The following is a 14,227-nucleotide window of genomic DNA, read 5'->3' as shown; positions in this document are numbered from 1 at the left end:
AAAAAAAAAAGCCACCAGCACACACACTCACACACCAATACCACCTCCGAGATTGAGTCTGACAGCCGAAGACAGAGCCTCCTGTTCCCAGGGTCGGTTTCCTTTTTATAATCAATCGCCAGTACTCCGTGGGATCGGCTTGAACCTGCAGTTCTCAATCACTACGAGGAAAAGATGCAAATCTTGGTGCCCCCTCCCCTGGTCGGGCTGGTAGCTGACAGAGAGCGCCACGGATCCCGGTGCTCCTTCCTCTCCCTCTTCCAGTTTCCAGCAACGGTGAGCATGAGGAAAATCTCCTCTCCGGATTCCTAGCCCAGCCTCGGATGTGAGTTACAGGCATTAGAGGGAGGAGGAGGAGGAGTTGAAGTTTGCATTGAAAAGACTGGCTTTCCATGACGTAGCCACGTGCTCCCAGACCCGTCACCAGTGAGATGCTTCAACCAGCCCGCGGAGGGCAGTGTCACTGCAGTGTCTCCACTAGTTTCCTTTTGAAGTCCCCACCGCCAGCTCCCAGCCTTGGACCTTCTCCCTCTTCCCCCCAGCATGAGTCGGCTTGCTGCTTGCTTTTGGAGTCAGCTAACTGAGCTGCTGTGAAAAGTCAATTTTGAAAAGGGAAATTAACAATTTTCATTAACAATCCTCTGAAAATACAAGTGCAGGTGGAGGGACCTGGTGGGGAGGAACAGCATTCTGGTACCGCCACTCACAGCCACAGTCGCTCCACCTTACGTGGTCAAAGCAGCATCCACAGCATTAAAGAAAACTCCAGTTCCTTTAGTCCTTATTATTGAATCCTGCCTAGAGCTGCTCGAAAAATGTAAACCAGGCATTTGACCAATATGCACTTCCAGAAACAGCCTGTGAAAAAGGCAACCACTCAAACAGAGATGGCAAGTTATATTTTGGGGGAGAGGGTGCTATGTTCTTGAGAAAATGTATGCCTCTCCTGGACAGACCACCCATTAGCTTCAAATAATTTTTGGTACAAAAGCACTCCGCTTCAGTCACACTCTAATTCATGGCTTCTTTCCCATCCCAGTCCATGAACTCACATAGCAATCCTGCCCCTTCACTTCTTGTCTCCATTAACATGCAACTTGTCAAACGCCGAGTGCATCTAACCAACAAAATGGGCTCCTGTTTGCTTGTGTTCACACAGCTTCCAACTTTCCCAGAAAAGATTTAGGGCAGAGCCGTTGATTAAATAAGCCTATCCTATCTGAGAAAAAAGTACATTGCACAAGATAGAACAAACTATTGCAAAGATAATATAACAGACTCTAACATACTCACCACTCAAAGTTAGTGAATACAGGAGTCCATCTTATTCATGAGCTAAGGGTTTTGGACAAGTAGGTGAATCAAAGTTATGCCAGCTTAATTCTATTTTTCCCCAAAAAGTGGCACAAAATTTTAACTCTAATTGTAAACTTTAAAAGCTTTATCTTAATTTCAACAAGTTAAATCTACAATCGCGTTACAGGGTTATCGAACTATAAAGAAATGTGTCGATGTATGTTGTTGAGGATAGGTAGAAAGGACTGATTTTAAGGAAATTAGTCCCTTGATTATCTATCATAAAGAAGTGAAAATGTAATAAGAACTTTCCTACTATGAGAGTTCTCTACTTTTTAGGAAATATGTTGAGATGCTGAACTTTACATTCAATATCCTGAACCCTTCTGAGAAGAGTCAGTCAATTTTAGATATGACAGAATAAATTTAAAGCAACTTGTATTAAATAGTGATACCACAATGTGCCAAAAGAATCATATCATGCACCTTGAAGAAATTACTGAGATTAACTACAATCTAAATAAAGTTTGAGAAGTTGAAAAATAAAGAAAGAACAAATATTGGGCCCAAGAATGTAATGCCAAATGACTTACCAAAAAGAAACCTACTGAAAAAAGGGGGGGGGGACATAATTCTTTATTGAAAGAGGAAAAAATGGGATAGCCTTGCCAAATAATTAGGAAAGAATTTTTTATATCAATCAATCAGGGACAGATGCCATATGCTGCTTCTATAACATTCTGGTGTCCTGTTGGGGTTCCAAAATATCCCATTATATTACCACTGGACATATGCCAGAGAAACAGTTGGGTCGAGAAGTTTCTCCATCAAGGTCTTCTTACCTCACACAGAAAAAGCTTTCTGAGTTCCTGGTGGAATTTCAGAGTAAAGTAAAATCTGGGGAGCGCTGTAATGTTTGCATTGCTGTACACAGACACTCCATTTGTGTAAAGACTATTTCTCAAACTAGCTCTTCTTGCACTTCCCAGCTGTACTCTTGTCTACAATTTGACAGTGAAGTTAGGGCCTATTAAAATAACGACTGCCAGAAAACTGGTTTGTTTTGTTGTGGGTTGGTGAAAAATTCATTAATTCTTTGTCCTGTGACCTAAAGAACAACTTAAAGGTAATTAATTGTGACTACGATTAATTGAGAATCTATTTTGCCTGGTGCGCCTTGTTTCTCATTTTTATGCTACTTAGAAAAAGATAAATCTTTTATTACAATGTATAGTAACTATTTGTGGAGCATCTACCCTGTGAAAGTAACTGTTCATTACCTATGGTGCCTGTTAACTCCTGAAATGAGACCAGCTTTCTAGTCACACCCAGAGGTCCCAGGAGCTCCAGCCTTGGGTGCCATCCAAAGATCCACATGCTGAGTTCACACCATTATGTAAGTTTTGTTAAACAAAAAAGAATAAACTATTACACAGTAGTAGTTAAAAAGTAAATATGAAATATTTACTTACAAGTGAAATTATTCAATGTTTCTCTTTTCCTTCCGGCTCACGTCACTTAGAATAATCCCTTCCCATCCCATCCATGTTACCATAAATGGCATGAGTTTATCTTTTTGATGGCTAAGTATTAGTCCACTGTGTTTCTCAGTAAAAAGAGAAGGAATCCCCACTATGGAATAATTATGTAAAGTTTTCTCTTTTTTTTAAAGATTTGTTTATTTATGTATACAGAATGAGGGTGCAGGCCAGAGGCCAGAAGTGAAGGGGTGGTGAGCGAATTCACCAGAGACAGAATGGGGAGCAAATTAGGCAGATTGACAAAGTACACTGCTGAGGGGAACAACGGGGAGACAGTAGAGGTCTGCTGTACCCTATAGGTGACCTCCAGCTGGGGATGAACTCACACGGCCAGCTTGCAGTGCTGTGCTTTAACCCATCACGCCAGCATGAAGGGCCTATGTAAAATTTTCAAGAGCAGTGATTTACCCAGATAGACATGCAAGTATATAGAAGATCAATCACCTCTATGTATAAAGAGAACATAGAATACAGTGTTGTGAAAACATTAGTGTATTCCCTGAAATAGTACATAAAATAAAATGTGTAAAGAGAGAGGGAGAATTACTTACCCTTTGCTTGCTACATTGAAATCAATATGAAGTGACAAAAACCGAAAGGATCAGAAAGGAGGTAGGTAAAGATAAGAGAAGAAAAGCTTCGTCAGAATTGACAGTAAAGTTCATTGGATATATAGGTCAGAAAAAACTAAGAACGTGTTTCACGAGCTTGAGATAAAATAAGCCCACATTCATAATCGAGTTCATCTGAAAATTAGCTTCAGCTTACCAGGCAAGCAAACATAAAGGTAAGGGCAGCATTTCAGGACACAATAAAGCATACACTTTAAATCAGAACAGGAGACCTTCATAAGGTTAGTCATCAGAATTCTTTGTAACTGTCTTAACATGCTTTTTCTGGTTGTTCCCCGTGGTTCCTGTTCTATTTCATTCTTCCGGTCGGTTAACAAAACCCCATTCTCACCAGAGTTTAGTCTACAAGCACCTAGAGCGGGACCCTCATTCCCAGTCTCCTTTGCAGCTCCTTGGTCATGTGACGACCTTCTGACAGCGAGATGTGGACGGAGGTGGCCTGCTCAACTTCCTGGTCACATGCCTCCAGAGAAGTTGCTTGTCTTCCATTTCTTTCTTAGTTTTTTCCTGAGAACTGAAAGTGATTGTGTGAACCGCTTTGAAACGGCCAGGAACCTAGCCAGGAGTGAAGCGCTAGGTAGAAGTCTGGAACCTGGATGCTCAAAGAGCTCTCTTCCAAACCTCTTCTGGATCACCCATCTCCTGCTGCCCCGGGAAGAGGTTTGAGCCAGGGTATCTGGTGTGATTTTGTTACAGCAACGTATGGTCTCTATGACCTTATAGACTTACACGACACACGTATGTTATATATTATAAAAGCGTAACTAACACAAGTTCACCACATATGACCTAGGGTCTGCCTCTCTCCTTTCCATTCACTGCAACAGCCCGAGTCCAGGGCCACCCTTTACCAGCCCCTCTTGCCTATTCTCACCACCACTAGCACTGTAAAGAGGCTATTGGTAGGTTTTATTCCCTAGTCATCTAGGCTCTGTCTTCTAGCTTCCAGGACCTCTGTCGCTGAGCCTGAGAGATTTTTTTGCCCAAACCATGGGAGCTCCCTCTGTCCAGACACTTGTAGAAAGTCTGGAAATTAATACTCCCTCAGAAAACATCTTGGTGACTAAATACCCCTGCTTCCTACCCAGTAGGAGGCTTGATGATCAGGCATGTATTTTGCTTCCTTTCTCAGTCTCCCTGTGGGTTTAGACAACTACCCACGGGGATAGTTAGCATAGCAACACACTGTTGGCCCTCTCCCCTCCCAGCCATGCATCTGCTATATCCTCTCCCAAACAAACTACTTGTCTGCTGTGAAGACCCCGGCTAAGGCAGGGTCAGAGGAGGTTGGCAGTTCTGGGCAAATGCATCTGTTCTCCAGATCCAGACTTCCTTGTGTAGCCACTGTGATTTTCAGGTGCAGGGGAAATATTTGCACAGTCTAATTCTTGCCCACCTATCAAACTTCATTCTTTAAAACAACCTTATCAGTAATAAGACTAGCATTTTATTTTCATTTTACTAAGTCACGTGCAATATTTCTCCCCACATCCCCGTCAAGAAGGGAGGAAAGAAACAGAATTATATTACTCTTAAGATTTCTGAATATTAGAAAATAGTAAGAAAAGAACCCCATTTGTCCCTATTATGCTCAGAGAGTAAAATAATAAAACCGTGAGAACCAACCAAGACAGGCAGAAGCAGGTGAATCGGAGTGCTCAGAAACATGAACTTCTTTAAACAAAATGCCATGAGACTTTATGTCTCACCTCAGTGAACTTGAACTCCACCCACACAGGTCTGCCTGGCAGTAAGCTTCAATCCCTTGCAATCCTGGAAAGAGTCTGAAGGACCCTTCTTTGCATCCTCTGAGATGTATCAAAGTTAAACTTATACAAGTAGCATCAGCAGTAAACAACTTGAAGACCTGCTCAGCATGCGACAAATCAACATCTCTAGACCTTGCCGACCATGCTGCCTATTAATAAACATACTAAACCTTTGTAATGTACTTTAAACCTCGATATGATGAAATATCTTCAATAAAACCAAATCAAAGCAATGAATCTTTTACAAACTACTTCAAATTACACTCTATTTTTCTCTCCGCTACATGCTATTCCATATTCTAGGGGGAAATGCCCCATGTTGAAATATATTATCATTTATAATTTGAAGTGTTTTATGGGGAAACTACATTTCTTTGTACACAGAACCTGATCCTTAATCTCTCTAACTATTGAATATGACAAGAGAAATTTATCCACTGAAACTTCTCAGCAGGGGGAGAGATTTATACAGTCCAAGATTCAGAATATTATTTATCCCAGACAATATTTCACTTTATAGAATTTGGATAGCTGGAGAAGAAGCTACGAGCTCATGGCAATGTCCTCAAACAGAAGAGTATCTATGTCTGTGGTGGCTTCGGACCCAGGAAGTCAGGCCTACATTTCCCAGAATGCTCTTTCTGTGTGGCTACAGGTTAACTCTTTCCAATGAGGTACTGCCCCTCGAATGAGAATTAAAAGGCAGAAAAGAAGAGGCCTCGTCTCTGAAAGCAATTCATCAATGTGAGATTCGCTGTGGAATCTTGGCGCGTCACTGCGAACCAGCTTTTTACTGAAATTCCTAAGAATCATAGCAGTAGCCACATCAGTGCGGGAGGACCCACATTCAGTGCTTCCAACTGAGATCACAAATAATAATTCCAGCTGTTTTCCATTTCCCACTTTCCAACAGTCCTAAGCTCTGCTTCCTCTACTAAAACATTGAGACCAGAATATATCAGTGTTCATTTCCAGACTGATCCAGATGGGTACACTATTTCAAGCTATTGCAAATGCTTATCTTTTTTTTTTTTTAAAGATTTATTTATTTATGAATACAGAACTGGGGTACAGGCCAGAGGTGCAGAGGGTGAGAGGATTCACCAGAGACAGAGCGGGGAGCAGAACAGGCAGATCAACAAAGTACAGGGCTAAGGGGAGCAGTGGGCGGGTCAGGAGAGGTCTGTCGCACCATGTGGTCACCTTCGGGGCAGGCGGGGATCAAACTCATGCGGAAGTGGCTTTAGGTTCTCAGTGCTGTGCTTTAACCCGCTGCGCCACCAGGGAGGACCCCGCAAATGCTTATCTTGATATCAAAATTTCTTTGAGGGATAGCCTAGCATTTGAATTTCAATGCTATCACCACCATGACTTGAGGTCAATCCCCAGCCAGGGAGTGACCCACAGGGCACAGCAGACCTCTTTTCTCTCCCCTCTTCTCCCCTCAGCAGCAAATTTCAGTTCATCCGCCTGTTCTGCTCCCCACTCTGTCTCTCATGAGTCCTCTCACCCCGGCACCTCTGGCCTGTACCCCAGTTCTTTCCACCCAAAAAAAATTTTTTTTTGAAAAAAATATTTTTCTTTGAGTTAGTGATTTACTTGGTACCTAACATCTGGTCTAACAATGAGAGCTTCTACTCAGTGCCCACAGGGTCTATCTCCCTCTAGTAAACATGGAAACTGAGACCGTTTCTTCCTGGGTTTGCTGAGCCCTCCATGCAACACGGGTTTCTAGCAGGCCTCTTTTGGGTCAAAAATCTAGTTAAATCTGCAGCACCATTCACTTAAAATTGCATGAAAATGATTTGGTGGGGCTTTACTTATACTTGCTCAATCACGAGGTTTATAAAATCAAATTCCATTCTTACATAAAAATATACGGAATTATTTTACTTGTAAACCAAAATTTCCTGTCATTAAGTTAAAATTTGTCATTCAGAAAGCAATTTATCAAAATTAATGTGAAAATTGCAATTCAAGGAAATGTGTCATATATTCATTTGAACATTTAGGTTTCAAAGTAAATGAAGGAAAATGGCAACTCAGAGAAAATTTACATTCCAAAAAATAAATGACACAACTGTGTTAGGCCATACTTTCCACAGTCAAAAATTAATAGTGTTTAACTTGCTTAGTACAGAACCCCAATAATCTTGAATGTGTATACTTAATCACGTCCTGAATGTGTCATGGACATATACATTTAGATTCTGAAGATTGCAATAAGAGAAAAAATATAATTTCTTTGTTCACACCACTTACCATATTCTAGACTTAAGTGCACATAATTGAATTGCTGTCCATGCAGGTGTGAAAAATACTTCAAATATTGTGTCTGAACATTGATTTAGTTTAATGTTTTATTGGCATCTGGACAATAATGCACTTTTACTTTATTACTTGTCTGGATGAGATAAATAATAGAACACACATGTGTGGAATAGTCAAGACAGTGACCATTTGGCATTATATCTGTTGGCTTGTTTTGTTTTGTTTTTAAGTAAGCACAGCAGATCATTTGCTCCAAGATGGATGGGACTTGAGGGTATTATGCTAAGTAAAATACATGAGACAGAGTAAGATAAATACCATATGGTTTCATTCATTTGAGAATATAAAGAAATGAAGCAAATAAACAAAACAAAATCAATGGCTTAGATAGAATCCTGATTGGTGACTACCTAGGGGAAAGGGGTGGGAGGTGGAGAAAATGAGTGAGGAATGCCAATTGTCAGTGGTGGATTTAAATTAGACTTCAGTGATAATAATGATGTAGTCTATAAAAATGTTGAATCGTAATGCTGTTCGCACAAAACATAGATAACGTTATAAATCAATGTGACCTCAATCAAATTTTTAAGTAAGCATATGTCAACAGACAATATATAACTAATTAGTCGCACGTATCCATACCAATCCCAGCGACATTCCTTTCATCTATAGTTATTTTCAAATGCTGATAAACATCAAGACAGGTTTTAGTTTCTTCCTTGTTACTTTTAGTTTACTATTTTAAATAAGCACGTGCTTTCTATAGGCATTCCCAAGCCTGAGGGTGTGTTTGTATAAAGCTTTACTAGTAAGTTGGATCTAATATTATTTAATTCAAGCAATATTTTTTTTGAAGATTTATTTATTTGTGCATACAGAACTGGGTTAGAGGCCAGAGATGCAGGGACGGTGAGAGGACTCACCAGAGACAGAATGGGGAGCAGAACAGGCAGCTCAATGAGGTCCACTGCTGAGGGATGCAGCGGGTGGGTCAGGAGGGGTCTGCCACGCCATGTGGGTCACCTCCGGGGCAGCGATCGAACTTGCACTGAAGTGGACGACAGTGCTGTGCTCCAACCCGCTGCGCCACCAAGGAGGGCCCCAAGCGGTATTTTAAAGTAAGGTCTTCAGAGAGTGCAAGAGAAGCATCACCCTCAATTCAGGGTCACAGATAATATTATTAGAATAAACTTAAAGCTACTAAGCAAACTTTTCTGATAAAACTTATGCCATCTTTATTATGGGTGAAGATTATGTGGGGCAGGCTGCTTATCTCCAAATGATACTGAAAGAGAAAAACAAATTAGGAAAAAATCCGTCGGTAAATTTCAGTCTTATTTCCCACAATATGGGGGAAAGACCACTACTTGCAGCAAAAAAACTGTGGCTGAATTCTTGAACGCTGACACTTCAAAACAGCTAGCTAAGAAGGTGAGAGGCAGACTAAAATGCAAATGACATCTGCTTCTCTTAAACCAGGGATCTCGCATCATTTTAGTCTAGGAAGGTCATTTCTTCTGATTGGCGGACCCCGAGGAACTGCCTTTTTCTCATTGGTCCTCCAGAGGGCGTTCCTTTTTCTAATTGGTCAGCACAAAGAGTATGCTGTTTCTGACTAATTAGTCTAAAAGGGATACAGTTTCCTAATTGGTCCATCTAGAGGAGGTTTTTCCCTGATTTACATAAATAATCAGGTGAAAGCTGCACCTTACTGCCTCTGTCTTGATTGCTGGACCAAGGAGGCCGTGGTACCTGTGAAGACCCGTCTCTAGAGAAGACAGTGTTCAGAGATCTAAGACTGATCAAAGAGATTCAGCTTCAGAGGAATTATAATTTCTGAATATAGTGCAATATTTGAATTAGATTGTAGCTCATTTTTCATGGATTCATCGCTGAATCTGGAGGGTACAGGGAGTAGGACACCAAAGTAATTTAAAATTACCTCCCTACGGGGCTTCCCACGGCCATTTCACTCGTGTGCCATCGCCATAGTCCTGTGCCCTCTTCCCACTCCAGTTTTGATCACATTCCTTTCCACCCCGTAACATGTCTGTGGTTTATAGTTGCTTTTTGTTCTCATTTTTACTTTATTACACTTGCTTCTCTCTCTCTCTCTCTGTCTCTCTCTCTCTTTCTCCCCCTCCCCCCCCCATCCCTCACGCTCCTGCTATGAGATTATTTTTAAGAACCAGCAGACACAGAAGTTACACTTTGCTAGAAACAATCAAGCGTATCTGGACTCTCCGTTTGTGTAATGTCTCCCCTCTACACCAGGAAGACATGCAGAAGCCTTTAGAAAGGCTTGTCAGTGGGGAAGGTGGGGCTTATATCTGCATAACAACCAGGCCATCCTTTCCTGTGTTTGCGGGCTGACTAACTTCCCAGACCAGGTCTCCCTACTCCAACGTCTTTTGTCTTGCTGGAGATGGGATTAGAGGTGATGGTTTGGGTCATTTTAGGAAGCTATTCAGTTTCCTGGGTCTCCCCCAAATATGCTGCAGGTATTCATGTTATTAAACTTATATTTGTTTAAAAAAAAAAAATCCTACAACACTATTTGCATCAAAATATCAGTAAGAAGCCAGAACCCCAGACATCAGTTCTGCTCAAAAGACCTGAACAAAGAGAGTTTGTCGAAGAGAATAGTAGTCTGCACAGAGTATGGAACTAGCAAATGATGTTGAGATCCCTCAGCCCCAGTAAAGGTGGAAAATCATTAACACTGCTCCACTGAAGGGTCCAAGAGAGGATAGAATATAGTCAACGAGGCTGATGTTAGAAACAGTGTGGGTCAAGGGAAGAAGTCACTGCTAAGACCACAGTGAAGAGCTGAGAGGAGTGGGGATGGGGAAGAAATACCCTGATTTTTCCTCTTCTACTCTCTGTGTCCTGAGGCTGCCTCCCACTGGAAATCCAGATGGAGAACAGAAGATGGGATGCAGGCGACACGCCACCTCTTGAGTCATAGATCAGAGCTGAGAAAGATGGATAAGGAACCCTAAAACTAACACCAAAGAGATTGCAAAGTGTTTTCTACCAGCAGGTGATGCTAAACCATAATGCTAATAGTTTTAATGCATTGCTGCATTTCAGTCTTTGATTTTACCATACTAACCTTATATAATAAATAGGTAAATGAAGAATAAAAGACTGAAAGCTCTCTCATAAAATTTTCTGTGGAAGATTTTTAAATTGATGTTATTTCTTTTTCAAATCTTTGAAAAAGTTCTCCACAAAGCCATCTTAATCAGCCATTTTATTTATGGACCATGTCATTTCAACATTTATGAATTTGAATTACTAATGACATACTCATACTCACATTATCTTTTTTGTAGCAAGTCTCCAAAATCTCTATATCCTAATTCAGGCTAACAGTTCATCTATATCATTTGATCTCTATTATATCATAAAATTCACAGCTGAAAAGATAGATTCATAGGTGCAAGTTGTTTTTCCAGAAACTGAAATGTTCCCCCAAACTGAAAATTTTCCAGTAACTGAAATTTTTCCAATAACTGAATTGCCCACCAAAAAACCCTATTCTCCTTGAAGGTTCATCACATGCATTGATGAAGCTGGTTAACGTTTGCCATTCGAATTGATGTGACTTTGAGACAAAAGCCAACAAGCTTCAAAATTATCTTTTCCCAGGTTAAGTAAGTTCACTAAATCTTGTGGCAATACAGCATCATGGATGTTTAATTCAAAGACCTACTTCAGTCACTAAAGGGACATAACAATACAGGAGCTTCACCAACACAAGAATGCTGAAAAGAGCACAAGATGGACATAAATGAGTACGCAGGGTATGGTTCCGTTTGGAACAGGCGAAAAGAGGAGATGCGGTTAGGCGCAAGCTGTTTTCCTTTGGGGAAGCAGTGAGTGGGGGAAGGCGGCTGGAAGAATGCTAGTGTTTTGGTTTTCACGCTAGGTGCTGGCAACAGGAGTGTATCCATGTTTTGGAAATTCATCAAACACTTGTGATTGGAATACTTTCCTAGACTTTGTCATACTTAAACTTAAAAAAAGAAAAGAAAAGAGAGTCGTGCAAGCCTCCTGGGTCCCTGATGCCCAAGCAACAAAGCTGTTGCTTGTCTGCACCTGTGTTGGGACTTTTGGCTGAAGTCACTGAGATCAACGGATTGGGCAGGCGCAAGGCCTGCTCCTGGTGTTCTTTGCTTCTGAAACACAGCTGGCCTGGGAGACACAGCTATGAGTGCAAACAGAGCCCGCCAGAAAAACCATAACCCAGGAGGTGTTCTTTTTCCAAAGAATCTACAGTGAGTGCAATTACCTGGTAGAATCTGGTGTCTTCTCAGAGAGTTCACATTGGAGGTGGTCATGCCTGAATTAATAAGATCCGTGTCATTAAGCCAATTCAGTGAAATTACTCTAATGGAAAAGATGTTTCTGAAAGGATGGATCATGTCCAAGAGGCAAGTTTGGCTTAGGAATGTTGTATACTTAAATGTGACCACATCACCACGTAATACCAGGGGAATACGCAAACAATTCACTCAGAGGGACCAAGAAACTCAGATCTTGTCTTTTGCCAGCGATGGCTGTGGTGGGTGAGGAGGCTGACGCTGCTGACGCTGCTGCTGACGCTGCTGCTGACAAGGGCGATTGACTATAGGTCATGAAGGGTCAGGCACCGTGTTAAGTATTTACGTGTCATCTCATTTAAAATGTCAACAGCTCTATTAGTACTGTTCTTTTTCTCACTTGTGTTGAAGAAAGAACTGAAGCTCTAGGGATCTTAGCAGGAATTTGGCACTCTTGCCAAGGTTAAACTCCAAGAGGGGTGCCCTTTACTATTACACTGGGAGAAAAAAATTTCCCTTTCTCTGGGCATTAAGGTGTTCAGATGTCAAAGCGACGACTTCAGTCAAGAAGGGATTTCCAGTTCATTTGAAGGCCAACAACAGTTCAGCGGATGGGATGATGAGACTCTAAACACATTTTTTCTCCCTTAAGCCTAGTAAACTTCTTTGTAACAGAGTCTGCTCTGAAGCACCATGTAACCTATTGTACGTCAGTTTCTGTATGTGATGACTATTTCTCTCCAACATACAAAGTTCAGCATTGAATGGCATTCTCCCAAAGCAGAGTACACCACTGGCCAACATCTAAGATAGCTGATGTATTTTTTAAAAAATATTTTCAGACCTGTATCATGCATGCCTGCTGATTTCAATGCATGCCTGCTGATTTCATATCCAACATCTAGCCACTCAATTTATTAGGATTTGGCCAGCCTCTAGGAGTGTTAAAAAAAAAAAAAAAATCTGCTGAGTCTCTGAAAGAGTTTAGCTTTATCTGCATGGCTTCCTCTCCCTGACCCGTGACTTGTAAGAATACACATGCCAACACAACTATTTAATCTTAATTTTTCCAAAACCGACTGTTCATTTGTTTTATCTTTTTAGCCATCATCATTAATTCCATTTTCTTTCTCTCCTTCTTTCTTCCTTCTCACTTCTTTCCCTTTCTTTTTATTCTTTATTTTGTTGAATTAACACTGAACATTGTACTATTATGTAAGTTTCAGTTATGCATCACTGAAAATCAAAATGGGTATAAACTATATTAAGTCTGTGTTTTTAAAACAGGCCTAAGAAAAACAAATAAATAAAAGCAAGGCCTAACAAACACATTATTGCCTAAGAAAGGATTTTTAAAACACCAGCTGTAGGAATATAAGCCTTTGTTACAGAGTTGGCCCACTTCAAAAAAGAGTGGAAGGAAGTTCTACAAACATAGGAAGTTTCACTTTTAAATCATTTTTCCAAAGTAAATAAATTAAATCTCTTACCTACTCTCTACCATCAGTTTCCACATTGAATTATAGAAAATGAGCAAGTTTGCCAGAAGTCACCAGCAAAGTGTTTCATTAACCCTTTTCATGACTAATATATGTTTGTGTGTCTAAAATTAAAATAATTTTAGAAAGAGCTTCATAAAGTATATTTTCATTTTGGACAATTCTTCGCAGTAACTTATACATTCTCTTTTTGGTTTCTATTATTAGTCCTCTTTTTTATTGTCATGTTAAAATGTTGACTTTTTTTCTCTTTTTCTCATTTTCACTTAAATGAGTTGGGCCAGAGAACAGTGTGTTGAGTTTCCCATAGGGCCTGCGAACATGGTTCATTTTTACTCTCTGACAACTCGTAAGACGTTTTCTCTCTGATGGTCTGCATTTCTCCATGGTGTACTTATGTGTCGATTTAGCTCTCCTGAGTCTACATTTTACATCATTTATACTCCTCTCATTTCCAACATTCTCAGTTATAATTTCTTCAGCTATTTATTTTTTGGCATTTTCTCCATTCTCTTTTCCTGGAAATTCTAATACAGAAATATTGATCTGTTCTTACTTTATATCTCTTGTTTATTTCTTGCTGATGCTGAATATAAGTTACGTTTTTCTTTCTTTTTTCCCCTTTAAAAAATTGTGTATTTTGGGCCCTTCCTGGTGGCGCAGCGGGTTAAAGCACAGCACTAAGAAGCTAAAGCCACCTCAGCATGAGTTCGAACCCCTCCCCAGAGGTGACCCACAGGGCACGGCAGACCTCTCCTGACCTGCCCGCTGCTCCTCTCAGCAGTGGACTTCATCCATCTGCCTGTTCTGCTCCCCACTCTGTCTCTGGCGAATCCTCTCACCACTCCTGTACCTCTGCCCTGTACGCCAGTTCTGTATGCATAAATAAGT

At 40.7% G+C, this 14,227-nt stretch overlaps 1 protein-coding gene across 3 annotated transcripts in view; it reads right to left on the bottom strand.

Moving 5' to 3' along the window:
- The window catches only part of FGF14 (fibroblast growth factor 14), a 468,310-nt gene extending 467,986 nt beyond the window's left edge, over positions 1–324 (bottom strand). For 2 of the 3 annotated variants that reach the window (XM_004680048.2, XM_012723297.1), the window contains exon 1: positions 32–324. The gene's annotated coding sequence lies outside the window, so the exon portion shown is untranslated. The remainder of the gene's footprint in view (positions 1–31) is intronic. The other variant, XM_012723296.1, reaches the window with a different exon arrangement.
- Positions 325–14,227: the final 13,903 nt, after the last annotated feature.

This window comes from Condylura cristata, unplaced genomic scaffold (assembly GCF_000260355.1).
Source record: "Condylura cristata isolate star-nosed mole 26May11 unplaced genomic scaffold, ConCri1.0 scaffold00010, whole genome shotgun sequence".
Classification (NCBI taxonomy): domain Eukaryota; kingdom Metazoa; phylum Chordata; class Mammalia; order Eulipotyphla; family Talpidae; genus Condylura; species Condylura cristata.
The sequence above is the reverse complement of the archived record's forward strand: the minus strand, read 5'-3'. Positions and strand labels throughout refer to the sequence as shown.